Consider the following 27,634-nt stretch of genomic DNA (forward strand, 5'->3'; position numbering starts at 1 on the left):
TTGCCAGAGGGTAAACGGGGTGGGGGTGGGGGTGGGAGATGAGGGTAAGGGGGATCGAATATATGGTGATGGAAGGAGAACTGACTCTGGGTGATGAACACACAATGGGATTTATAGATGATGTAATACAGAATTATACACCTGAAATCTATGTAATTTTACTAACAATTGTCACCCCAATAAATTTAATAAAAAAAAAAAAAAGAAATGTGTTGGATTTCTTCCGATAAATACCCAGAAGTGGGATAACTGGCTCCTCTTTGTCTCTTATCATAGCTTTTGTTTTAAACTCTATTTTGTCTTATACAGGTATTGTTACCCAAGCTTTTTTTTTTTTTTTTTTTTTTTCATTTCCATTCACATGAAATATCTTTTTCATCCCTTTACTTTCTGTTTGTGTGTGTCTTTGAATCTGAAGTGAGTCTCTTGTAGGCAGCATATGTAAGTGACTTGTTTTCTTATCCATCAATCCACCCTATGTATTTTTTTGTTTTAATTTTTTTTATTGGAGGAATATTGGGGAACAGTGTGTTTTTCTAGGGCCTATCAGCTCCAAGTTGTTGTCCTTCAATTCAGTTGTGGAGGGCATAGCTCAGCTCCAAGTCCAGTCACCATTTTCAATCTTAGTTGCAGGGGGCACAACCCACCCATATGGGAATTGAGCCAGCAACCTAGAGCTCTTGCTCTAACCAACTGAGCCATCCAGCCGCCCCACCCTATGTCTTTTGATTAGAGCATTTAATCAATTTGCATTGCAAGTAATTGTTGAGAGACATGTACATATTGTCATTTTGTTATTAATTTTTTTATCTTTTTTTTTCTTCTTCTTAAAGAAGTCCCTTTAACATTTCTTATTATACTGGTTTACTGGTGATGAACTCATTTAGCTTTTTCTTGTCTGGGAAGCTTTTTATCTGTCCTTCTATTATAAATGATAGCTTTGTTGGGTAATCTTGTTCATAGGTCCTTTGTTTTCATCACTTTGACTATTTTGTGTCAATCTCTTCTATCCTGCAAAGTTTCTGTTGAGAAATCAGCTGCCAGTCTTACGGGATCTCCCTTTTAGGTAACTATTTTTCTCTTGCTGCTTTTAAGATTCTCTCTTTGTCTTTAACCTTTGGCATTTTAATTATGATGTGTCTTGATGTGGGCCTGTTTGGATTCATCTTGTTTGGGACTCCCTGCACTTCCTGGGCTTGTACATCTGCTTACTTTGCCAAATTAGGGACATTTTCTGTCATTATTTCTTAAAATAAGTTTTCAATTCCTTGCTTTCTCTCTTCTTGTACCCCTAAGACACTTGATGTTGAGCCAGAGTCCCCTTAAACTCTCATCATATTTTTTATACTTTTTTTTGTGTGTGTGTGTTTGTCTGTGTTTGTTTTTGCTGTTCTGATTGGGTGTTTTCTGCTACCTTTTCTTTTAAATTGCTGAATTGATTCTCTGCTTCATCTAATCTACTGTTGATTCCCTCTAATGTATTCTTTATTTCAGTTATTGTCTTCATTTCTGACAGTTTTTTTTTTATTTTTTCTATCTCCATTTTTTATGTTTTCTATCTCTTTATAGAAGTTCTCATTGATGTCATTGAGTATCCTTATAATCAGTGTTTTGAACTCTGCATCTGGTAAATGGCTTCTGTCCATTTTGTTTAGTTATTTTCTTAGAGCTCTGTTCTATTATTTAATTTGGGGCATGTTCCTCTGCTTCCTTGTTTTGGCTGCCTCCCTATGTCTGTTTCTATGTATTAGGTAGAGCTGCTATATCTCCAAGTTTGTTTGGGTGGCCTTCTGTGGTAGGTGTCCTGTGGGGCCCAGTGATGCAGTCTCTCTGGTCACCTGAGCCAGGTGCTCCAAGTATGTCCCTTGTGTGGGTTGTGTGTGTCCTCTTGTTTAGTTGAGCCTTGATTGCTGTTGGAACATCAACAGGAAGGATTGACCCTGTGCCTGATTGTTTGTGAGGACTGGCTGTGGCTACAGTGGAGGGGTTACTGTGTAGGGTTAGACCCTATGGAGTACGATTTGCTTTAATGAGACTCTGGTACCTGCCTAGTTTGCCCTTTGGGTGTGTTATTTGTGGAGGTAGTTGGGTGGTGCTCTTGTGTGCTCTAAAGCTGGCCACAGGGTGTGTTAGTGGGGCCTGTTTGGAGGGGGTTATGGTATAGGCCAAGGTCAGACACTGCCTGTGTTCTGCCCTGCAAAGTGCTCTTCAGATTATTCTGGGTTTGGAGGTACCTGGGGGATGCTAAGCTATGAATTGACTCCAGATGCTGCTAATGCTGCTTAGCAAAGAGGGATGGGGCACAACAAGGACAGATGCTGATCTATAAACCTTTGAGAGATTTTAGAAAAATCTGTAGCATGAGCCAAGACAGGCCACGTGTATGAAAAAGCCCCTGGAAGAGCTTGGGCAGGTCTGCAAGTTGGGTGGGGCATGGGCTCAGGGAATCACCAGGCTGGGGCGAACTGTGTTAACCACCTTAATGGTGTCTCAGATATGGTGGCTGCTTTGTAAGTAGGCTGCTATGGGGAAAACTCAACAAAGGAACCATGGCTTCTGCTAGCTCTTCTTTCTGGAGGAAAGCTGCTCCTCTAGCCCTTGCCCTGATACCAGACAATTCAGTTCCTTCTTGTATGTCCCTGGCACCTTTTGGGCTGCTGCCCCAGTGCTGGAGCTCAAACTGAGTGACTCTGTCAGTGAGTAATTCCATGTGCAGGCCCTTTAAGAGGAATACTTAGGACTCTAGAAGTTCTTTGCCTCACTCGGCCACAATCACCACTGGTTTTCACAGCCAGAAGTTATGGGGACTTCTCTTCCTCACACTGGATCCCTGGGCTAAGGAGCTTGGTGTGGGACTGGGACCCCTCACTCCTCAGGGGGGACTTCCACAGCTGAGACATCCCTCCCAATTTTTAACTGCCACAGGAGCCCAGCCTGTTCTGCATTTCCACTCCTCTTGCTGGTCTCATCCTGGCTTCTTTTGTACATCCTTAGTGATAGGAGTTCTGTTCAGGTAGACTTTCGGAAATTCTCAATGATGGTTGTTTTGCAGTTTAGTTGTAATTTTGATGTAATTGTGGCAGGGGGCCAGCACAGCATTTACCTACTCCACCATCTTGACTGGAAACTATAATTAGTTTTTAATAATCCTCTTCCCAAGTGAATTATTGTAAAACAAATGCTGTGGTCCAATGATGTTTAAGATTTCACCCACATAAACTAGAAAGAGGAGAGCACAATAACATGAGACCTTTGTGTTTGAAGTTACATTGCAATGCAGATGAAGGTTTTCCCTCTTGTATGTGTCTGCATATCTTGAGGTGGCAATATTTTGCAGGTAGGGTAATTGAAATACAGAGGAATTAAATAATTCATGCAAGGTCACACCACATCTAAGTGGTAGTATCAGGATTCAAACTTAAGCACTCTGGGTCTACAGTCTATGATCATAATCGCTATGCTATGCTGTGGAAACAACTAGCAAGAATGTATTAGGCACTATAGAAGTATGAGGTGGCATTATTATTATGATTAAAATAACTCTACCAGCAATGGTTTATATATTAGGAATATTAAAATACTTTTCTAATATTTAGGCCGTAACATTATATAATGGAAAAGGTAGAGTCTTTATAATTAGAAGTAGGTTTGATTTTTTTTAATCTCTACCACTCTACTAGCTTTCAGGCTACATTATTAATCTTTCTCTCTGATCCCATGTTTTCCTATTTTTGAAATAAGAGTTAACAAAATTTTTGTAAGATTAAATATTTTGTAATTAAATAAAAAAAATCCTGTTGTTGTCAGCACTCGATAAATGTTAGTATTCCCATGCCTCAAGCACCTCTGTACTACTAATAACCACATACTTCTTCTTTTGATCATTCAAATTTTTCTGTAAACTAACATTTCTGTAGAGGTGTTACCCAACATAAATTGGAAGGACAGTTACAAAAGAGCAGGTGTGTAAATAACCTAATTTCACATGCTCAAACTGGTATATTTACTTTGGAGCCCTTCTTTTCAGTTCCCTGGAAAGAAGACAGCATAGTCATCCCAGCAGCCCACCTGAAATCCTAATATGTATTGCTTTTCCTCAACTATCCTATTTTAGCTTAATTTACTGCCAAACATGTATTCATTGGGTACAAATTCTGTGTACACTTCTATGCTAAGTGATGTGTGCTAAGTATACAAGAAAAGGGACAAGCATGCCTCTTGCCTTCAAGGAATTTCCAAGATAACTGGGACTATAAAACAAATACACATGAAACAATAAAAGAATAAGTGGTATTGCTTGTAAATTTAATTGGAGTGCAGAGAAGTGAGCTCAACACACAATTTGAAAACATTTCTGGAGGAGGTGGAACTTGGCTGAGGTTGGAAAGAATGGACAGAATTTTGGAGAAACACAGAGGAGGAGCAAACTGTTTTTAAGATTTGGGGTAAGGGAAGCAAGAGTAAGGCAAACAGCTACAATGCTGACAGGGTATATAGGATAATGGGATAATGTGGTAGACTACCTCTAAAATATTTTCTAGGTGTCACCATCTCTCGATATTCATGCCCATGCACTTTCACTTGGAGTGTGGACTGTACCTATTGATTTGTTTATAATGTATAGAACATGGAAAAAGTGATATGATATCACTTCTGAGATTAGGTTACATAGACACTACAATTTATTTTACTTACACATTCTTTCTCTGGTTCTTCTTACTTGCAAGCTGCCATGTTGTTAGCTGCCTTATGGAGAGGCTTACATGACAAGCAGAAGAGGGAGGCCTCTGGCTAACTAACATCCAGTAAGGAACTGAGTCCCTCAGTACAACAACCCACAAAGAATCAAATCCTGGCATCAGCCACATGAGCAGGCTTGGAATCTGATCCCCTCACAGCCTAGCCTTCAGATTAGACTACAGCACCAGCCAAAACCTTGATTAGTACCTTGTAATAGACTTTGAGGCAGTGACATTCAGCTAAATTGAATACAGGGAGTTCTGACCCCATAGAAATTGTGAGGTAATGTTTGTTGTCTTAAGCCAATGAGATTTAGGGTAATTGTTACACAAAGTAGAAAACTAATATGAATATGATGGAGAAACACACCTAACTGAAGCAAAAGATATATGCTTTTCAATAACCAAACACATCGGTGACAAGAGGTGGAGGGTCAAGGGAGAGAGAATTGGAGGAAGGTGGTCAAAAGGCACAAACTTCAAGTTATAAGATAAATAAATATTAGGGATTTAAACATGGTGACTATAGCTAACACTGCTGTATGATCTGTAGGAAAGTTATTAAGAGAGTAAATCCTAAGAGTTCTCATCATGAAGAGAAAATTTTGTTTCCGATCTTCTTTTCTTTCTTTTCTTCTTATTGTATCTATGTGAGAAGATGGATGTTAGCTAAAGCTATTGTAATAAACATTTCATACTATGAGGTGTGATCAAAATATACAGTGAATGTTAATATCAAAAAATTATTGCAGTAAAAGACACATTCCCATTAATCCCCTTCAAAATACTCCCCTTCACTTCAGACACACTTATCCTATTGTTCTTGTCACTTTCTGAAGCAGTTCTGGAAGTCCTCTTTCATGAGTGTCTTTAGTTGTGCTCTCATGGCTGCCTTGATGTCCTGAATCATTTTGACTTTGGGGAAGAGCCAGAAGTCATATGATGCCAGATCCAGTGAATAAGCTGGATGAGGATACACCGTAATGTGTTTCTTTGACAGAAATTGCCATACACCAGAAGCGATGTGTGACACGGAGCATTGTCATGATGGAGGATGATTTATGACACATTTAAAACACACCTTCTCTCAATGCGACTGACTACACTGAACAAGTTGAAACTTGTCACACACTGTGACTAAGGTTCAACACATCACTTCCAGTAGTGAAGATCTCTGCCTTTCCATTGGATGGCACTTGGCAGCAGCATTCACCGTATTTTGTGATCACAATGGAAAGGCTCCATGTTAATCATCACTTCTGGTATGGCAATTTCTGTCCAATAAAAACATTATGGTGTGTCCTCATCCACCTTTTTCACTTGATCTGCACCGTGCAACTTCTGGCTCTTCCCCAAAGTCAAAATGACCATGAAAGGTAAACATCTTGAATCAATTCAGGACATCAATATATATATATATATATATATATATATATATATATATATATATATTAAACATTAAAATTTGGCTAGTTTCAAGACAAGCACCATTATTGCAGTTAGCTGCCTATGAGTCAACAGGTGACAATATCTGACACAACCAGTGGGTGTAAACCACTTATGTATCAGTCAGAGATGGGCCAAATCAGGCAGCATCCAAAGGAGTGAAAAAGGTTGTAAAGACTTATTATTGTGAAAATAGATCAGAATAAATCTGCAGAGTAAAAATTGAAAATGAATAATTTTTGTTGGAACAGTGTATTTTGGGATAAAGAATGAAATCTGACTATGAATTCAGCATATATTGTTCATATATTATTCAATAATCTCCATTATATAGAGATAGCTATGTTATTTGATATATTCTCCTTGTGATAGCTGTGATGATAATCTACTAAAGAGAAAATCATGGTTGTAATCAATGTATTGACTTCTTATATCCAAGTAGCATAAATAAATACATAATGTATATATATATATTATATATGCACATATATGTATATATACATATATATGTGCATATATATATAATGTTAGTTTTACATCTGACTTAAAAATAAACTATATTACCAAAGACCAAGTGGAACTAATTGTATGGCTGAGCAAGCTTGAATTCATGTTTCTTTAACTCTAGCATCTCTTCCAGGATTTCTTGCTTTGAGGCAAAATGCAACATTCTATTAATGAGAAAAGTGAGCTATTTCCTTGAGAAAAAGATATGCATCCATACATCTTTAGCATCCTCATTGCTAAACTATCCATGCTGATTCAAAGCTAAAGGTATTTTCAAAAATCTTATTCACATATTACAAATAGAAATCTACATATTTAGTTTCCCCTTTTTATAGAGATACAATTCACCATTTTAAAGTGTATAATTCAGTGGGTTTTAGTATATTCACAGAATTGTGCAACCATCACCACTGTCTAATTACAGAACACTTCCATCACCCTGAAAAGAAACTCAGGACCAATTATTAGTCACTCCCTAGTCTTCTCTTTCTCATTACCTTTTCAGTTTATACTTTGATCTTTTCAGAATTGCGACTATCAAAATTTTGTGCTAAGCATTTAGGAAAATATTTCTCATCAAGAATAAGATGCGTAAAGTAAGAAATTTACTGGCATATTCTAATATTTCAAGCAAGTGTTTTTGCGTAGCATTAAGACACACTGAGAGATCTCAGCAACTTAGGGACATCTGTCTAGTACAGATGAATTAACAAAAAGACAAATGAGAGCATCTGTTACTTTCAAAGTGGCCAACAGTTACAATGAGAGGAAATATCAAGCATGTGAGGATTGAAAAAAGACATGTTGCCTCCCTTCCTGTAATAATATGTAACCACCTCACAAATATTAAGAAGCAAAACACAACATTGGCAAATCTACAATATTTTCTCTCTCATTATTCATATTTATGCCATTATGATTATAGATTTTGCATCTATTTCCTAATGGATATATGTGTCTGTAGGTTTCTCTGCTGTGACTTAAATAAACCCCATTATTCGTTGTCCAAGAAGTATAATTTCTTAGAAGGGTTAGTAATATTAATAGTTATAATTATTCTCAGTAATATAATTACTTAATATTGTTCTTAGTCAAAATTAATGTGTACATTATGTGGTATGCACTTTATGGTTAACGACCAAACCGTATCAATAATGGGAAAGTTATTGATTAATGTGCAAATCATATTTCATAAATTAACAATCTCATGTTTATTGATATGGATGTCAATAATTTGTGCTTGTACTAAAATTATTAATAAAATACTCAGAAAAACGTATTTTCCTTTCTCATATCAGCTTTTGGCTAGTTAGCGTGGGTCATGTAATTGTTTGTCAACTCCTGATTTGAACCATAGTGTATATTCTGTAAGTGAAAGGTTGTTTCTCATAGGCTAAACCTATTATAATAATCAGAATACCATCTGCATTAGTTTTCTATAAACTTGTAACAACTTACTACACAGTTAGTGGCTTAAAATAATACCCATTTTAATCACAGTTCTTTAGGTTAGAAATTCAGGCAGGCTAGACTTAGGTTCTCTGCTTGGATGTCACAGGGTCAAAATAAGGACTTCAGAGGGGCTGGGCTTTTATTTGAAAGCCCCTATCTGAAGGCCTAGTGGAAAAATTCACTTCCTAGTTCATTCAAGTTTTTGGTTGAATTCAGTTCATTGTGTTTGGAATATTGAGGTCCCTGTTTCCTTATTGGCTGTCAGCTGTGATCTGCTCTCAGCTCCTAAGTCTACCCGTATTTTTTCTCCTGTGGTTCCCTCCAACTTCAACACCAGCAATGATGAAAGACCTTCTCATGTTTTGAATCTCTCTGACTTCTTCTGTTGCTCATCACCTGGAGAAAACTCTCTGATCTTAAAGGGCTTATATTACTAGAACAAGTCTACTTAGATAATTCCTCATTTGCTATATAAATAACATAGTCATAAAAGTGATATCACATCATTTTCACAGGTTCCACCTATAATCAAGAAGGAGAGAATCATACAAAGGTGAGGGTAATTGGGAGTCATTTTGAGAATTCTTCCTGCCTCACCATCTTTTCTCAAAGCCAAAGTACTTTATATAGTATGATTTTTATCATCTAGACATTAATCTAAATATACCTTTAAAACAATGCATTATAAATAAATAGTATAAGTAAATATAATAAATAATATTCTTTATTTTATTTTCTGTTACTTTTTTAATTTAATTAAAGTTTATTGGGGTGACAATTGTTAGCAAAATTACATAGATTTCAGGTGTACAATTCTGTAATACATCATCTATATATCATATTGTGTGTTCACCACCCAGAGTCAGTTCTCTTTCCATCACCATATATTTGATTCCCTTTACCCTCATCTACCACTCCCTCCCCCTTACCCTCTGGTAACCACTAAACTATTGTCTGTGTCTATGAGTTTTTGTTTCTTCATTTGTTTGTCTTGATAAATAACATTCTTACCAGGAGTAGTCCACACTCTCTCCTTAATCTGTGTTGTTGAAAAAAAAAAAAGAGCAAAATAATCTGGTGGGACAGGTAGGAATTATGTAAGGACCTGATTAATACAATTGTCCAGTATTTCTTGTTTTTTTATGCTCATAGCAGAAGTCTGCTTCAAAAGAGACTATATGAAAAGTTTCAAAGAAGTTTATGACATGTAATAGAGTATGAAGAAAAATCATAGCACAAATCAACCATTTGGTCTATAGTTTCCAAAACTAACATCACTTAAACCACAATACTGAATTTTAAAGGGAGAATATTCAAAATATAAAAATCCATTCCTTCATCAAATAACTATTGACAGATAGATTGTTCTGTGCTAGGCACTGTCATGTGCTTTAGCTAGTAGAGTGAACAATGTGTATGTGACACCTGATTGCACATTGCTCCTTATCTGGAAGGAGAAATGGACAAAAAGTCAGCAAAAAAGAGAGTCAAGATGGCAGAAAAGGTAAACAGTGTGTCTGCTGTCTCCCATGACCACAATAAGATATTTGGTCTACAACCAAATAATAGAAAAATCAACCTTGAGAATCACCTGGAAACTAGCTGAACAGAACCCCTATAACTAGGAATACAAAGATGAGGCCACACGGAGACTGGTAGGAGGGGTGGAGACATGAAACAGGCTGACCCCAAACCCACAAGGAGTGGTTGAGCACTGGGAGGGACACCTCAGTTATGGAGGTCCCCCTTGAAGAGTAAAGGATTCCAGCCTTAAATGGGGGTTCCCAGCCCAGGGGTCCTGTGCCAGGAAGAGGAGTCCCCACAAAATCTGGCTGTGGAAATCAACGAGGATTGTGACAATCCCAGTGAGGCAGAAGGTAGCTAGAAACCCAGACGTCTTCTCAAAGGGCACACATAGTCTCTCTCACTTGCAAGCACTCACCTTGGGCAGGCAGAAGGGTGGTAATTCGAGAGTCAATAGAGACACACAGGGAAAGCCTGACTTGTGTGGCTTCAGGGCAAGGGGTAGAAAGACAGCCACCATTATCCTGGTGTAGTGCCTGCCTCACATACAACCTAGAGGTAGGCACAATCTTTCCTGTGTTTAGCTCTCCCCAACAGGGCTAAATCTTAGACTTCATTGCTCTGGTGAACTTTGAACATGGCCCAAACTGTTGACTCCATGGGACCCCACCCCACACAGCTAGTACAACATTGTTGGGAGCACTCTCAGCTCCTGGGAAGCCAGTGCTGTCATGCAAGTTGCGGGACACTTTTACACTTTTATGGCAGTGGGCAGTCTGCAGTGGCCTGGGAAACTTTCGGTGGTCTGTGGTCAGACCCAGCTCATACTCCAGCCTTTCTTGGGAGGCTGTTGGAGATCTGCAGGCTCCATGTGAGTGGTGGCTGGCTGCTGAACTCTCTGGGCATTTTTGCAGAGGAATCACAGGCTCATCACTGGCACTAGAACTGAATCTGCATTAACTCTGTGAAAACCACCGACCCCATGCCAGTGACTCACTGGGACCCCACCCCACCCAACTCAGGTATCATTGCTGGGAGCACTGTCAGCACCAGGTCAACCAGCCTGGCCCACATACCTAAGGAGGCTCTTTTAACAGCTGAGCCTTGAGGGCAGCTGGCAGGTGGCAATAGGCCTAAGGGGGCCCTGGGACTTTTGCTAAGCTGTCTAAGGCCCACCACTAGTGGCAGCCAGCCTCAGTTCACAATGAGGCCATCTCCATATGCCTCTGGGTCCAGCACAGGCAACCAATAGCATATAGCTTTGTAGCTCCTGGCAGGTAGCCCCCAGGCAGTCATAGGCAAGGCTGAAATTGCTGTCCATGGGAGCGCCTTCCAGTGAGGCACCAGCAACAACACACCCAGAGGCAAGTTTCAGACTACATCAGAGCACTACATGATTAGCCCCACAAGTGGCACACCCAAAAGGTGGTCTCAAAAAGGACAAAAGCCTGCTGGGGCAAATCCTCATCCGAGGGGTCAGCCCACACACAGAAGCTCATATACGGCGGGTGTAGTCAATTGTCACAGCCAGTCAGTCTGTGAGTCAATCCCACCCACTGATGTACCAAAAGCAATCAAAGCTCAAATACAACAGGATGGCACAGACAGAGCACATAAGGGACAGTCCTGGAACACATGGCACAGGTGATCAGGGAGACTGTGCCACTGGACAGCACAGGACACCTGCTACATAAGGGCACCTGGCAAAGACTGAGAGACATAAGAAATCTACCTAATACATAGAAGCAAACAGAGAGACAGCCAGAATGAGGAAACAAAGAAACATGTCCCAAATAAAAGAATGGGAGAAGCCTCTAGAAATAGAACTAAGTGAAATGGAGGCAACCAACCAACCGGAGAGAGTTTAAAACACTGGTTAAAAAAATGCTTAAGGAGGTTAGTAAGAATGTCAACAAAGAGATAGTAAGCATAAAGGACATAGAAACCATAAAAAAGAACCAGTCAGAATGAAGAATACAATAACTGAAATGAAGAATATACCAGGAGGAATCAACAGCACATTAAATGAAGCAGAGGATCGAACCAGTGATTTAGAAGACAATGTAGCAGAAAACACCCAATCAGAACAACATAAAGAAAAATAATTTTAAAAATGAGATAACTTATGGGACCTTTGGGACAACATCAAGCATAATACCATTCATATCATAAGAATACCAGAAGGAGAAGAGAAGGAACAAGAGATTGAGAAACTATTTGAAGAGATAATGATGGAAAACTTTACTAACCTGGTGAAGGAAAAAGACATACAAGCCCAGGAAGTACAGAGAGTCCCAAACAAGATGAACCAAAGAGGCCCATACAAAGATACATCATAATTAAAATGGCAAAGGTTAAAGACAAATTGAGAATCCTAAAAGCAACAAGGGAAAGACAACTAGTTATTTATAAGACAGCTCACATAAGACTATCAGCTGATTTCTCAACAGAAACTTTGCAGACCAGAAGGGAGTAGAAGGAAAGATTCAAAGTGATGAAAAGCAAGGGCTTACAACTGAGACTATTCTAACCAGCAAGGCTCTCACTTAAAACTGAGGAGATAAAGAGCTTCCCAGACAAGAAAAAGCTAAAGGAATCGCCAATATTACAAGAAATGCTACAAGGAATTATTTAAGAAGAAAGGGGAAAAAAATAAAAAACAACAAATATATATATATATATATATATATATATATATATATATATATATACACACACACACACACACATATAATTTCATTTTATATATTATATATATATTATTTTATTTTATATATGTATGTAAAATAAAATAAAATGGCAGTAACCATGTACCTATGAATAATAACTTTACATGTAAATGGATTAAATGTTGCAATCAAAAGACATAGGGTACCTGAATGGATAAGAAAATAAGAACCATACATATGCTGTCTACAAGAGACCTACCTCAGATTGAAGGACAGAGGCTGAAAAGAAAGAGATGGGAAAAGATATTTCATGTAAATGAAAAATATATATATACATATATGTAAGTATAATATATATATATATATATATATATATATATATATATATATATATATATATATAAAGCTGGTGTATCAATACTTATATCAGACAAATAGACTTTAAAAGGAAGACTTTAAAGAGACAAAGAAGGACATTACATAATGATAAAGGGATCAATCCAACAAGAGGACATCACTTAATAAACATCAACACACCCAACATAGGAACATCTAAATATATAAAACAAATATTGACCAACATAAAAAGAGAGGTCAACAGCAATACAATCATAGTAGGGGACTTTAACACTCCATGGACACCAATGGGCAGATTTTCCAGACAGAAAATCAAGAAGGAAACAGTAGCATTAAATGACACACTAGACCAGATGGATTTAATTGATATTTTTAGAGCATTTTACCCCAAGGCAGCAGAATATACATTCCTTTCAAGTGTATATGGAACATTTTCCAAGATAGACAACATATTATGCCACAAAATAAGCCTCAATAAATTCATAGAAGACTGAAATCATATCAAGTGTCTTCTCTGACCACAATGGTATGAAACTAAAAATCAATTACAAAAAACAACAACAAAAAAAAACTAAAAAAATACACATAGACACTAAATAACATGGTATTAAACAACAAATGGGTTAAGAATGAGATCAAGGAAGAAATCAAAAGATACTTTGAGACAAATTAAAATGAAAACTCAACTACCCAAAATCTATGGGACACAACGAAAGCAGTCCAAAGAGGGAAATTCATAGCAACACAGGCCTACCTAAAGAAAAAAGAAAAATCTCAAATAAAAATTTTAAATTTACACCTAAGGTAATTGGAAAAAGTACAAAAAACAAAGCCCACAGTGCGTAGAAGGAAGGAAATAATAAAGATCACCAGGAAATAAACAATATAGAAGTTAAAAAAAATAGGGCAATCAGTGAAACGAAGAGCTGGTTCTTTGAAAACATCAACAAAAGTGGTAAACCTTTAACCAAACTCATCAAGAATAAAACAGAGAGGACTCAAATAAATGAAATCAGAAATGAAAGAGGAGAAGTGACAATGGACACCACAGAAATACAAAAAAAATTTAATGAAACACTATGAGCAATTATACACCAACAAATTGGACAATCTGAAAGAAATGGATAAATTCCTAGAAGCATATTATCTTCCAAGTCTGAATCAAGAAGAAATAGAAAATCTGATTTAAAGAAGAGTTAAGTTCCTTAACCATAATATACACATGTTTAAAAATTGATTAGAACAAAATCCTGAGTTTTCAATAGATTCCAAAATGAGTTAACATAACTTCCCACCCCTTGTTGTTTAATAGGCATTTCAATCTCCCATTTAGTTGAGTCTTTCGGAAGGGTTCAAACTGGATAGAAGGCCCTTGAAGGGTCCTCCATGGAGACTGAGGTCTCAATAATTGTAAAAGTAATGTGCACACCATTGAAGGAAGGGAGCAGAGAATCTGGTCAAATGTAAGTGAGAAGTGCCCTTTTCTAGTTACTGCTGCATTAAACCCCCAGACTACTTGTCTCTTGTGTATAACCCATGCTGGGGTTGTCTTTCTTCCTTCCACCAAACTCTTAAGAATGTCTTTTAATTGTCTATTAAGACACTCAACCACCCCTGCAGCTTGAGGTGATATGCAGCATGGAAAGCTCATTGTATGCCCCATGATTGGGCCCACTGATGTATAGCTAGGGCCATAAATTCAGGGCTACTGTTGGATGCAACATGCTCAGGAAATCTAAACAGGAAACAAATGTGGTCTTGTAGGGGCTGTATAGTGCGTCCTGAGTCAATAGAACACATGGAGATGGCAAGGCCAAACTCAGAGAAAGTATAAACAGCAGTTAGAATGCAATAGAACTTTAGGTGTAATGGCAGGCCAATATGATCTACATGCCAAGACAGTCCTGGTCTGTTGGCTTGGGAATCTATTCTTAGGCAGTATTTTTAGCTTTGACCAGACTCTGGAAGGTGGTATACCATTTCATGCTGTTTGGATGCGTCTGACAATAGTGACAGTCCATATTCATTGGTCCAGTTGAGAATGGTGTCTGAATTTCTATGGGCAATCCTCTTGTGGATCCAGGAAGTGGTTGTTTGCACATCTGTTTGCTCTGGGACAGAGAACAATTCAGTCTCTGTTTAAGTGTCAAATGCAGTCTGCTTACTGGTTATGTTCCCTTTGTCATCATAGGGACTTCTCTGGTAAGCATCCACAAGGATAACAAAACTTATCGGGATCAGAACGGATTGTTATCCAAATGTCTCATCCCCACAGTGAGGATTATTTTACTCATATGTCAGTCTAAGGCTGTCCAATGGCCCAGTCTATGGCCAGGCTATTAACTATAGCCAATGAGACAGGCAGGTTTACAATCTTCCATATGCTGCTTTAAAATGGCCCTAACTGCAGCATTTCCGATCAGAGCTTGGAGGCAAAGGCTAGCAGAGGTGCACATAGGCAATACATCAACAATACATTCAGTAACAGGGATCATAAAGATGGAAATTGGTAGGGACCCAAAGGGACCTGCTTATAGTCAGGGTTAAGCAAAGGTCCAGATGGTGGTGGCCTCAGTCCCCAAACCAGAGAACATTATTTTGATTTTTCCTCTTTGTGTCAGGGATTGCAGGGATCACAGTCACCTGTATACCAGTGCTTAACAGGCTCAAGTAGGACAGTTCTTTTTGTATTGAATTCAAATCTTGGCAAAGGGCTTCCAGTTCCTCTTTGGAACAGGAAGACATCAGCCTAATTCCTAGTGTCTATTTCTAAAAGCTGAGAGGTCAGGATAAAAGCCAGTGGGGCACTCCCATCCACCCCAGGCCCATGCAGAGGGGCAGAGGAAATGAAATCTGTGTCAGTCACAGGGACTACTCATCAATATTTGGTCACAAGTTTTCTGGACTGGAGAGAGAGTGAAGAGCCTGGTGGAGCAGCCATCCAGGATGGATATAAATTTATTGGTTAGAACTCCTAGGGGTTGTACAGGGAAGACCAGTTTCAATAAAGCCTGGGCATGCCAAGAATGGACATGTCTAGAAGGCTCCAGCTGCTGTTGTTGGTGCCATTGCTTATTCTGTGATCCTGGCAGTGACTGCTGTCAGGATATTCTGAAGGAGGAATTTGTGGAAATGTATCCCATACTATGCTACTCTCCCTTACTAGCTTTAGAAAGATTATTTCCAGAGGGGATCAAACTAAGGTCTGTTCTGGGCCTCTGGGTGAAGCAAATCTGAAGGGCTCTACACTCTTTTCTTAACTTCGTACAACTTTCTACACCAAAGATGGTTATCAGCAACAGAGACATGTTTAGATTATTCACCGTGTGGGAGTCCCTCATTCATCACTGGTGCCCCAGTTGGAGGACCACAAGCATTGGCTAGGAAACTGCTTCCCTAGCTTTCCCCCCTCTGTTGGATCTCTAATCTGACCAATTGGGCAAGTTCAGGCCGGGAGTTAAGGGCAAAGGAGGACCAAAGTTTCCCCTCAGAACCCAAAATCTTACACAAACAATCCATTAGCATCCTCTAAGAATACCCTGCGGCTTCTTCTAGCACTCTGCCAGACCCATTGGCTTGACTGGAGAAGTGCCCTAAGGAGCCCACTAGCATTTTCCAAGACCTATTGGTAAAATGCCTTGCAGACCCTCACACTTTTGCAAACACTCTGGTAGCACCCGTTTTTACAATGTTCCACAGACACTAGCACCTTTCAAAGGTGCCCCCATGGAATCTTTATGCCTTTAACTCTTCTAGAATGGCATTGTGCTTAACTGGCTATCCCGTTCAAGACACTGATTTGCCAGGAGCACAGCTGAGCAAGGAGAGAGAGAGAGAAAGAGAGAGAGAGAGAGAGAGAGAGAGAGAGAGAGAGAGAGAGAGAGAGAGAGCACTGAGCTGTCAAGTATCTGAGTGGCCCATTAAGACAACATGCCAAAAATAAAAGAATTAAGACTTCAATCATTTAGTATTGATAGTATAGGTAGAAAGGTAAGAATGAGCAGGAGAAGGAAGGAACTAGCCCCGGTTAGGATGCTCCTTGTCGCTGCTCTTACTTGGGGCACAAACACCTTGCTTGCTCAGCAAGATACTGAGAACAAGATATGTCTTTAGAAGAAGGAAAAACGCTGGAGAGAGAGAAACCATCGCGCTTATCAGAATATACATCCTGCTTCTCAGGACCATTTTCAAGGAGCTTCTCAAATAAATCATGAGAAATAACCAGGTTCATGTTTACACTCTGAGAAACAACCTTGAGAACCAGAGGGGAGGACGACACACGTCAGCAGAAAAAGAGAAAGATAACAAAGAGGGAGAGGGGGAGGCAATGGTACCCTGAGAAATACAAACCCTCACACAATATAAAGAGAGGCTGCTCTCCTCTCTTGAGTCAGCTCACTCCAAGTCTCATAGCATACTTGTTTTCACTAATAAACTTCTTGTTGTCCTATGCTGCACAAACTCTGTCTCTTGACTAAATTCTTTCAAGAAGATAAGAGCTGTGGTACAACGTCATTCCTGGTAACACTGTGATCGTGCTATAAGCAAGATTCTGCAACTGGAGGAGATGGCAATCCTCAAGTTCTGTTTTGCACCATGTAGTGATGCACTGCTGGAGGACCAGGTGGCCAGGGCAAATGTGGGTGTCTGCACTGTTGAGGGAGCCCCAAGCAAAGGCTCCAGCAGTTTTATGGACTCTAGATTTGGGGGAAGGGCTCAGAGAAGGGCTTAGAGTCCAGAAGTACTGGGTGCTGGTTCAGAGTCAAGAAAAGTGTTTCCAAAGTTTCCCCTACTTCCCCTCATAAAGATGTTTCCACAAAGATACCTGAAGAGGACCTCTGCCCAAGGCCACAAATAAAAGAGACCTAAGAATGAAGGTGCTGGTTCTAGAAATGTACATGTGCAAAGAACATGACCAACCAGGGCGTCTGAATCTTTGACTGCAGCTCCCTGAAGAGACTGTGATGCATTGATCGTGCACCAAGTCTGGCATTGGGAGGACAGCTTCCTCCATGAAGCCTGGCAGGTAAAGCCTTTATAGTTGCCAATGGTCAGAATTGAAAAATCACACATAGTTCTTTAACTAATGTCTTAATCAGCTCAGGTTACTGTAACAAAATAGCATACACTGGTTGGCTCAAACAACACACATTTATTTCTGACACTTCCGAAGGCTGAAAGTCCAAGATCAAGGAGCCAACATGGTTGGGTTCTAGTGAAGACCTTTTTCCCAGCTCTCACATGGCAGAGAGCAGAGTAGGGAAGCAAGCTCACTCCTAGTCTTATAAGGATACTAATCCCATTCATGAGGGCTTCTCCCACATGATCTCAATCTTAATTACCTCCTAAAGGTTCTAACTCCTAATACCATCATATGGGGGAGGTAAGATTTCAATATGAATGGGGGTGGGGGACACAAACATTCAGTTCATAACAACCGAGATCCGGGATCCGTACTCCTCAGGGCATATTAAGCAGAGAATCTGTATTTAATGTAGGAGCTTGGGGGTCAGGAAGGGCTCTAACCGTTTGGTTGGTTGCTTGGTTAGCTGCAACATGGACAAGAAAATTGACCAACACTAAATGAAGCTGAAATGCCAACCTGCTTTGGTATATTGTAGAGGAAGAGATTCAAAGGCTTAGGAAGAAAGGAATGTTAGAGTAGATTTGTAATTTAAGGTATGCTGACACAACCTTGCAGGATCTAAAGGACACATCTTTCACCATGACTGAGAGAAATAATTCTGTGAGGGAAGTCTCAGCATCTTGGAAGAAAGCTCTGTAATTGCTCTTTTCTGTAGGTCAGAAATTACAGGGGGAACAGCAGCCAGTGAATTGGGAAACTTAAATGCAGCGGGGTCATTGGATACTGGGGTTGCAGGGGCCAAGTGGAAACACTCAATCACCAAAGGTAAGGTGGGTATGGTTGTAAGGGTGACACTGTATCTTCTATTTTGAGATTTAAACCCCTAGTGTGATTCTATTTAACAGTGTAGTTTAAGTTGAGACTTTTTAAAAGTTTTTCTTTTCTTTGCTTCTCTTCCCTCCTTCCAAACCTTAATGACTCTGTTTATTATACATTTACTATACATGCCAGTTTCAATGGTTCTGTTTACTCCAGACTATACTCATACCAGGCTCAGTGACCCTGTTTCCTCAAGGAAACCTCCAGGGCACTGACTTGAAAGAAGTTTTTACATCTGCATAAGATCCACTCCTAGCCCTGAAACAAACCAGCCTCTGGGAAGTACCTTTTCAATGTCTCTGTTTAGTCCAGGCCAAGACCACTGCCCCCACCCCTTCCTTTGTTCTGCCTTCTCCTTCTCTTAGGTGCCTATAAAACCTTTTAGCCATGCTGGGATGGGGGGCTGGCCTTTGGACAGGAGTCTGCCATCCTCCCAGAATGCCGGCATTTTGAATAAACATGCTTTTCTTCCACCAACTGCATCTGTTGAGTTTTTGAGTTTTTGGCTTTTGCGCAGGAGCAGCCGGACTTTTAGTGGTACCATGGTTACTGTGGTGACAACAGAGTCAAAGCAGCAATGAGAATAAGCAGACTCAGAGACCTATGGCACTGGAGAGTTGGCCATGATGTTCCTAGAAGTGTAATAGATGTGAAGTCTACTAAATTCTTACTGTGCCTGTATAAGCAGAAGCGTTCTAGGTCAAATGAATAAAAGTCTAACTTGAAGCATAATAAGAGAGTCATGGTTAATTAATGAATTCCCCGATTTGAACCAGGTTACCAACCCAGAACCACTTGAATGAAGAGGAAGCAGGATACTCTAGAGGAAGGACCCCACTATAGTGCCTCAAATTGATATTGGTATTCTTTCTCCCAGCCTGCCCCAAAGGGACTTATAATCTTTTACCATATTGACTTTGGGTATGTGTCAGGTTTTCCTGTGTGTATGGGGGTGATATTATAATATGATATGATATGATATGTAATATAATATAAAGATAATACAATATAATATAGTCGTGTGAAGGATCAGAAATTTTACCCTATTTGCAAGCTAACAATTTAACCTGCTATAGTTCATAGATGTTGGCAGAATAGACAAGATTTCTGGGTCCAATACAAATAACTTTATTAGTCATGATACAATAGGTAACATGAGCATCACATTTTTATCAGTTCCGCTTGTCACCAAGTGCCACTGGGGAGATGCAGAGCAGTGCTGGTGAATGCTGCACACATAGTAGGTTGGTATCATGGCTGAGAAACCAGGAGCATGGAAAACTCCCTGATCTTATAAGGCAGGCTGCTAGAAAACTTGTCCGGTATTTACCCTAGAGTTTACCCCAAAGGTATTATTTTTATTATACTGGTCAAGAAACAAACATGCCGTCTGCCCAGAAGGGAGATTGTACATCTTACAAGATCTTGCTATACAATCTTACTTGAAAAGATAGTTTATAACTAAGGCCATTAGTGCCTACTATGGTCTGAATTTTTTGTGTCCCCCACCAAAATTCATGTTTAAATACTAACCCCCAAGATGATGATATTAGTAGGTGAGGTTTTGGGGAGGTGATTATATTATGAAGGCAGACTCCTCATGAATAGGATTAGTGCCTTTATAAAACATGCCCGAGAAAACTCTCTTGCCCATTCCACCACTTGAGCTTACAGAGAGAAGACCATCTATAATAAGGAAGTGGGCTCTCATCATATCACCGTGCAAAAGGTCAGCGGCTTGCTGCATGAAAGACAAAACTCCAGAGGCGAGGTTGGTGGAAAGAAAAGCTGGTTTATTCCAAAATGCCAGCATTAAGGGAAGACAGTGGATTCCCTGTCACAAAGACTGTCTTCCCACTCTTAATACCACCAAAAGCTTTTATAGACAATGCAAGGAGGGGCTGAAAAAAGGAAAGGAGAAGTTGGTTAGGCAATTCCTGAAAAAAGGTGCTTCCCAGAGGCTGGCCTGCCTCAGGGACAGGAGTGGATTCCATAGAGATGCAAAAACCTCTCCCCAGTCAGTGGGCCAGGCCTGAATGCAGCCCGAAGTAAACAGAACCATTGACACTGGCATGCATAGTAAATATATACTAAACAGAATCATTAAGGTTTGGAAGGAGGGAAAGAGGCAAACAAAGGAAAATTTTTCAAAAAGTCCCAAGCCAAAACATACCATCAAATTGATTTACACCAGAGGTTTAAATCTCAAAATAGAAGACATAAGGTCACCATTACAATCACACTAAATTTGCTGGCATGTTTATCTTGGACTTCCCAGCCTCTAGAACTTTGAGAAATAAATTTCTGTTGTTTTTAAGCCACCTGGTTTATGGTATATTGTCATAGGAGCCCAAATTAATTATGAAAATGCAAGTGCTCATGGAGACAGAGACATACAAGGTTTGACAATTAAGTTCGTGAACTTGTTGCAACGATGTTGCTAACCTTTTTTGATATCAGTGGGATTACTCATTATGAATTTGTACCAAGTGGACGAACAGTTAACCAAGTTTACTATTTCAGAGTGCTGAAAAGTCTGCAGGAAAAAGTTAGATGACCTGAACTTTTCACCAACAATTCATGGCTCTGGCATCACGACAATGCACCAGCTTGCCCAGAACTATCTGTGAGGGAGTTTTTAGCCAGTAAACAAATAACTGTATTGGAGCACCCTCCCTACTCACCTGATCTGGTCCCCAATATCTTCTTTCTTTACCTAAAGATAAAGGAAATATTGATGTAGGAACTTTTTTTCTGTGAGTGAGTGCTGGATTGTGTCTCGTGAAACTGAAGGATGGAAGCACGGACCAAGGAGAGGCAAGGAGTTGTAAAAGAGGATAGTTTATTAAAAAGCAACGAAATGCAGCTCCTGAGCAGGAGGGGGTTCCTGAATGGGATGCCCATGACTGAGGCAAAAGTTCTTACTTTTATATCTTCCCTTGGAAAAGGGAGCTTGGAAAAGGGAGCTGGTGCCTTGTGATGGAGTTTGTCTATCAGGTTTGTCCTGTTTGCCCACCCTAAAGGGTTTAAGGACCCCAATTCCTATCTATCAGATCTGTTCTGTTTGTCTGGCCAAAAGGGATTTATGAGATAATTTATTAATTTCAAGACGTATTCTTATGCCTTTGTCCTGGGGTGAAGGAGCCATTCCAGAACTTGGACTTTCAGGATATGATTGCCTTTTGTTTATTCCACCAGGGACCTTCCTTTCTACCTAATAGCATGCTAACTAACCTGTCTCAATATTGAGAGGAAGACATTTTGATGACATTCAGGACATCAAGGGTAATATGACGACAGCTCTGATGGCAATTTCAGAAAAAGAGTTCCAAAATTGCTTTGAAGTGTGGACTAGGCGCTGGCATCTGTGCATAGCTTCCCAAGGGGAGTACTTCAAAGGTGACCTTAGCAATATTCAGCAATGAGGTATGTAGCACTTTTTCTAGGATGAGTTTGCGAACTTAATTGTCCGACCTCATATATGAAAAATCATTTCTCAACAATCCACTGATGGGTCATGAAGTCTCTTTAGTGGATCAAAGCTAGCACATTAAAACAGTAAAATAGAATACATGAGTGCATAGCAGATAGTAGGTTTACATATTGTTTAATGCTACTCGTCCTCTCATTAATACATATATACATACATATGTAATTAGTCAGAAGGTATAATGTATTTCTTACTGTGGGTTATGGACACAGAAATTTGAAAGCCATTGTCTTCTAACAGTTTAAATTGCAGAAAGCTTTAGCAAAGTAACCATTCATGAAAGAATGAGGGATCTGAAATGTATCTTTTACCTTGTCATTTCAGAGATATTTGGAAAATCTTTATGAATATTCAGTAGTCTCATGAATGCCATGAGTGAAAAATGATTTATTTACTTTATTTACTTGCTCATAGAATTTATAGAGGGTCTTTTGGAACTGTTCATCTTCAACATCTACTTTTAGAAAGTAATTCAGCTATTGAAAGTGTCAACTATTACTTAATCCAAATTAAAATAGCACTGATGCTCAGGGCTCCCATTTTGTTTATCTTGAGGGAAAAATTGATAGTTCAAGTAATTAAACTTAGAAATCCTTAAGAATGCTCAAAGAACACAGTAGGAGAGATATAGCTATTGTATGTCTGTTTGTTTTGTTCTCATGGCAAATAATTCCATTTTGCATTATTAAAACTGTTTCATTTCTTAATGATGCTAGGTTTTTTATTTTATTTTATCCAAACAATATACCTTAGCAGATCAATGCTTTCCTCAATTGTTAATGAAAGCAAAGGAAACCAGAGACAGTGACATTGTCGGGATGTTTTTTTTCCTGTGGGCATGGCTAGGAGCTCCATCCCCCTCCTCCTCCCATACCTTATCAGAGATGTCTCCGGTGGGCAACCATAGTTAGAGGCCCCCCTGTCAAAACAATGTTGAGTGATCACAGCTGCTAGGGACCGACCTCCCTGGCACTCCGGCCAGATTTCCCCCCAACCCGGGGGCCTAACCCTATAAAACAAAGCTCCCGACCCCAGGAGGTGCTCAGTCTTTGGGAATAATCCCGCTGAGCCCACTGGCGTAATAAAGCTGTGTTCTCCCTGATCTCTGCGTGCCGCTTGAGTCTCTCAGTCCTCGTCATTTTTCAGCAACATTTGGTGCGTTGCCCGGGAAACCCAACCGTGCTGACCGCTTGGCCACCGGTGTGGGGCGAGAGGCGGGCCATGGAGCAACGGGAGGCCCGAGAAGGGTGTAGGTGCACCCCGCCAATTTTCGCAGACCCCAGACTGGGCTTTCCCTGGGCAGCAGCTGCCCGCGCCTCCCCAGTTGGATCCACTGAGAGGGACCGGGGACAACCAGCCGGATCCTCCTCCCGTCGGACCAGGTAAGCCTCGAGGTCATTTTCCGAGTCAGTCCTGTCCCATGTGACAGAAGGGGAGCCTGATCACCTCCCAGTAGGTTCTTATAACCTACCCAGTCAGGGACACGCATGGGAGGGTGTCAACCCGGTGTGTGAGTGACTGATTGTGTGCCTGAATGTTTGCTTCCGCAGCCTTGACTATGGAAACCTGAGTAAGCTTCGCCCTGATTCTCGCGGAGCGTCATTTGGCGTAACGGTGATTCACTCCACGGAGTGGCCTGGTCTGTGAATTGTTCTGTACACTGTAGCCAAAAACGCTCCTAAGTTCCTGCAAGGGACGTGAGCAAGGCAGCACATGAGTAAATCCCCCTCCCCACCATCTGCGACATCATACACTATGGGAGGGAAGCAAAGTAAGCCTGCAGTCCTAGACTGCATGTTAAAGAATTTTAGAAAGTGTTTTGGCGGAAATTATGGAGTCTGCATGACCCCAGGAAAAATTAAGAACCCTCTGTGAATTAGAATAGCCCACTTTTAACATCAGTTGACAGCAGAGGGAACCCTAGACCTGACCGTGGTCCGACGCGTTTATATTGTGGTGACTGGCAATCCTGGTCACCCAGGTCAATTTCCATACATTGACTCTTGGTTGGAAATTGCCAGGACCTTTCCACCTTGGGTACGGTTCTGCTCTAGTAAAAAGGGACAGTGCAGGATTCTCATAACCCAGGCTCTGACAAAGCCCATTTACCAAGAGGACACAAGAAAAACTCCACTGCATGTTTGAGGACAGACGTCTGAGTGCCAGAAAAATATTTCGGGGAGCCGCAATCCACTGTGTTTGGGAAGCACGAAACAGGGGCACCCTCCCCCGGATGAAGGCGTGGGCAGCGCAAGCTGGGAGCACAGGGCTCCCAGGGCATGCACCTGGGGCAATACTGTCCCTTTCTTTTGCCTCTTCAACACCGAGAGCGTTTCTGTGGTGGAAGCTCAGCGGGCCTCAGGGTGGAGGAAGAAACCTGAGAGCCTTGAAGCAGTGACCGAGGCGCTGCTCCCTGGGCACTCTGGGGTCCCTGCTCCCTGCTTGGCTGCCTCTGAGGAAGCCTGCGGTCTCCCACGTGCCGCCGCGACCCCACCCGCTCCTGCGCTGCTGACCTAGGAGAAACCGCGGCCCGACTGCAGCCACTGGCAGGACCATCCCCAGCTCGGCTTGGGGACCCGGGAGCACCCCCAGCGGCCACCCCAGCTGCCCCCGTGCTCCGCAAGCACAGCCTGGGCCTTGCCCAGTCCCCAAACTACAGTGAAACCAATTTTGTTTGGGTAACGCCCGAGAGAAAAGGAAATAGGGAGAGACACAGGAAAAAGGCTTCATAAAACTCAGAGACTTGCTCGGAAGATCCCCCGCTTTAGGCCTACCCAATACAGAGAAAAACCTTTCTGCCTGTTTATCCATAAAAAAGACTGGACCCGGTTGCTTCCGGATGGCCCCCATGCCTGCGGGCTTCAGCCGCAACAGTGCTCCTCATCAGGGAAGCTAACAAGCTCACCCTCGGGCAACAACTCACAGTCAAGGTTCCCCGTTCTGTAATTACGCTCATAAACTGTCAGGGTCCACGATAGCTCTCCAATGCCAGGCTCACCCAATACCAGGACTCCTTCTGGAAAATCCTCGCATAAGTCTCCAGACTGTTCAAGCCATAAACCCAGCGACTTTCCTCCCCACAGCCGAAGGCAAGCCAGAACACGACTGCCTAAAATTCATCACTGAGGTTCATGCCACACGGCCGGACCTACAGGACTCTCCTCCGCAGGATGCAGAGGTTACACTCTATACTGACGGCAGCAGTTTCCTACAGGGTAGGCTGCGTAGAGCTGGCTACGCTGTGACTACAGCCTCGGAAGTTCTGGAGGAAAAGGCACTCCCTGCCGGGTAGTCAGCCCAATGGGCCAAACTCTGAGCTCTCATACGGGCACTGCAGCTTTCAAGAGACAAAAAGGCCAATATTTACACAGACTCCAAGTACACTTTTGCCACCGTGCACATACATGGGGCCATCTGTAAAGAACGTAGCCTCCTCACGTCTGAAGGGAAGACCATCAAAAAGAGGCGAAATCCCACAGCTATTGGAAGCTGTCTGGGCACTCCAGTGCCTAGCTGTCATCCACTGCCGAGGGCACCAGAAAGGGAACAATAAGCCGGCTGCTGGCAACCACCTCGCTGATCAAGCCGTGAGGGCAGCCACCCAGGACACAGACGCAGCCATCAATGCTTCCACCACCCCAGCCTCGCCAAGCCCTACCTACACCGCAGCAGAAGACAGCTGGGCACAGAATAAGGGGGCCACCCGACATCCTCAGGGTTGGTGGATACTGCGTGATGGCCGCTTGTTTATCTCGGCCGCCCTCGCTCCCCGCATCATTTCAGAACATCACTCTACCTCCCACCTAGGGAAGACTGGACTTAAAAACCTGCTAGCCAAAAACTTCTATACAGCCAGACTCACAGCCTTATGCCGCTCTATCACGGAGCGCTGTGCTACCTGTGCTGAGCACAATCCCAAGACCGGACTGACCCCACTGCCTGGGGTCCAACGAATGGGATCTGTCCCTTTTGAGGATATCGAGGTAGACTTCACAGAAATAACCCCTCACCGAGGGACAAAATACCTTCTTAACTTAGTCTTTACATTCTCGGGCTGGGTAAAGCCTTTCCCACCCTAACTAAAAAGCCAGAGAAGTCACCAAAGTTCCCCTCCGCGAAATCATCCCATGGTATGGGCTTCCCCTCACCACTCAGAGTGACAACGGACCAGCCTTGTCTCAGATGTACTACGGACTCTGGCCTCAGCCCTCAATTTCTCCTGGAAGCTTCACACAGACTACCGACCTCAGAGTTCAGAGAAAGTAGAGCGCATGAACCGTACCCTCAAAGAAACATTGTCTAAGCTATGCCAAGAAACCTCCCTGGGATGGACGGATCTACTCCCCTTAGCCATCCTCCGCTCCCGGTGTACTTCTCGAAAGGATGGTTTTTCCCTGTTTGAAATTCTCTATGGCTGACCTCCCCCATTGCTATCATCCATCCCAGGCAGCCTCAGAATAGTAGGTAACTCCCAGGTCAGCTTATTGCCCTAGGAAAGATCCTTATGAGCCTGCACTCACATCTACTAGAAAGAACTCCTGACTCGTTAGGGATCCCCGTCCATCCCCATCTTCCAGGTGACAGGGTCTGGGTCAAAGATTAGAGACGTGAGCTCCTCCGCCCAATATGGACGGGCCACACACAGTAATCCTTGTCACCCCCACTGCCCTTAAGGTCTCCAGAATCACACCGTGGATTCACCGCTCCTGAGTCAAGCGAGCAGAGTTGGACCAGCCTACCTGGACTTCTCATTCAGTGCCCGATGAGCCACTGAAGACCACACTTAAGAAGACCACCTGAATAACAGTTCTTATTTGTACCTCCCTTAACCATTGTCGCCTCTGCCTGCTGACCCTTATGGCCTCTCGTTTGCTCATCTCTGCGACCCCGCCTGATTGGACCCCCACCCAGAGGGGTCTCCTCCTGTTCAGATTTCTGTTATGGGTTTCTCCTCTGCTCGTGCTCTCCTGCCTGTGGCTCTCTGGCTCTTAGGTCTCCTTTGCCTTTTCCCCCTTGGGTCTCTCCTCAAAGTGTCCCTGCTTCTGGGGGTCCGGAACAAGAGGCTCAGACCTCCCAGTTCCCCTGCAATCTCTCCCCCCGAGAGTCTGTCTGCTGGACCTACTTAGTCCAAGCCGGGTCCTCCAATGGCGGTGGAGTCCAGGGCACTGCCCTCTGTGACATTATGGTGGCCCAGATTGCTGCGATGGCTCGGTCTGTACTGCCCCAGCCTCGCTGCTGTGGCCTCGGCCTGACTTCCCTCCGCAGGGCCACACTCCTGGATGCCCAGGACCTTGCCCGGCGGCTCAACGCCTCCATTGTCTCCAGCCCGGTTGGCGTCCCCTGGCTCCTGCCTCGAACTTAGCCTGTTATCTGCTCCCAGGCCACACACAGGTTCCCGACCCCGGCTGCCAGAGCTTTTCTGCACCTTTACCCTTCTGCACTCCTGCCGGCATATTTCTCTTCTGTGATGGAGCCTACCCATACA

General features: G+C 42.1%; 1 pseudogene; it reads left to right on the forward strand.

Moving 5' to 3' along the window:
• The window catches only part of LOC109437392 (polyadenylate-binding protein 4-like), a 28,890-nt pseudogene extending 4,224 nt beyond the window's left edge, over nt 1–24,666 (forward strand).
• Nucleotides 24,667–27,634: the final 2,968 nt, after the last annotated feature.

Source organism: Rhinolophus sinicus, chromosome X (assembly GCF_036562045.2).
Source record: "Rhinolophus sinicus isolate RSC01 chromosome X, ASM3656204v1, whole genome shotgun sequence".
NCBI classification, from domain to species: Eukaryota; Metazoa; Chordata; class Mammalia; order Chiroptera; family Rhinolophidae; genus Rhinolophus; species Rhinolophus sinicus.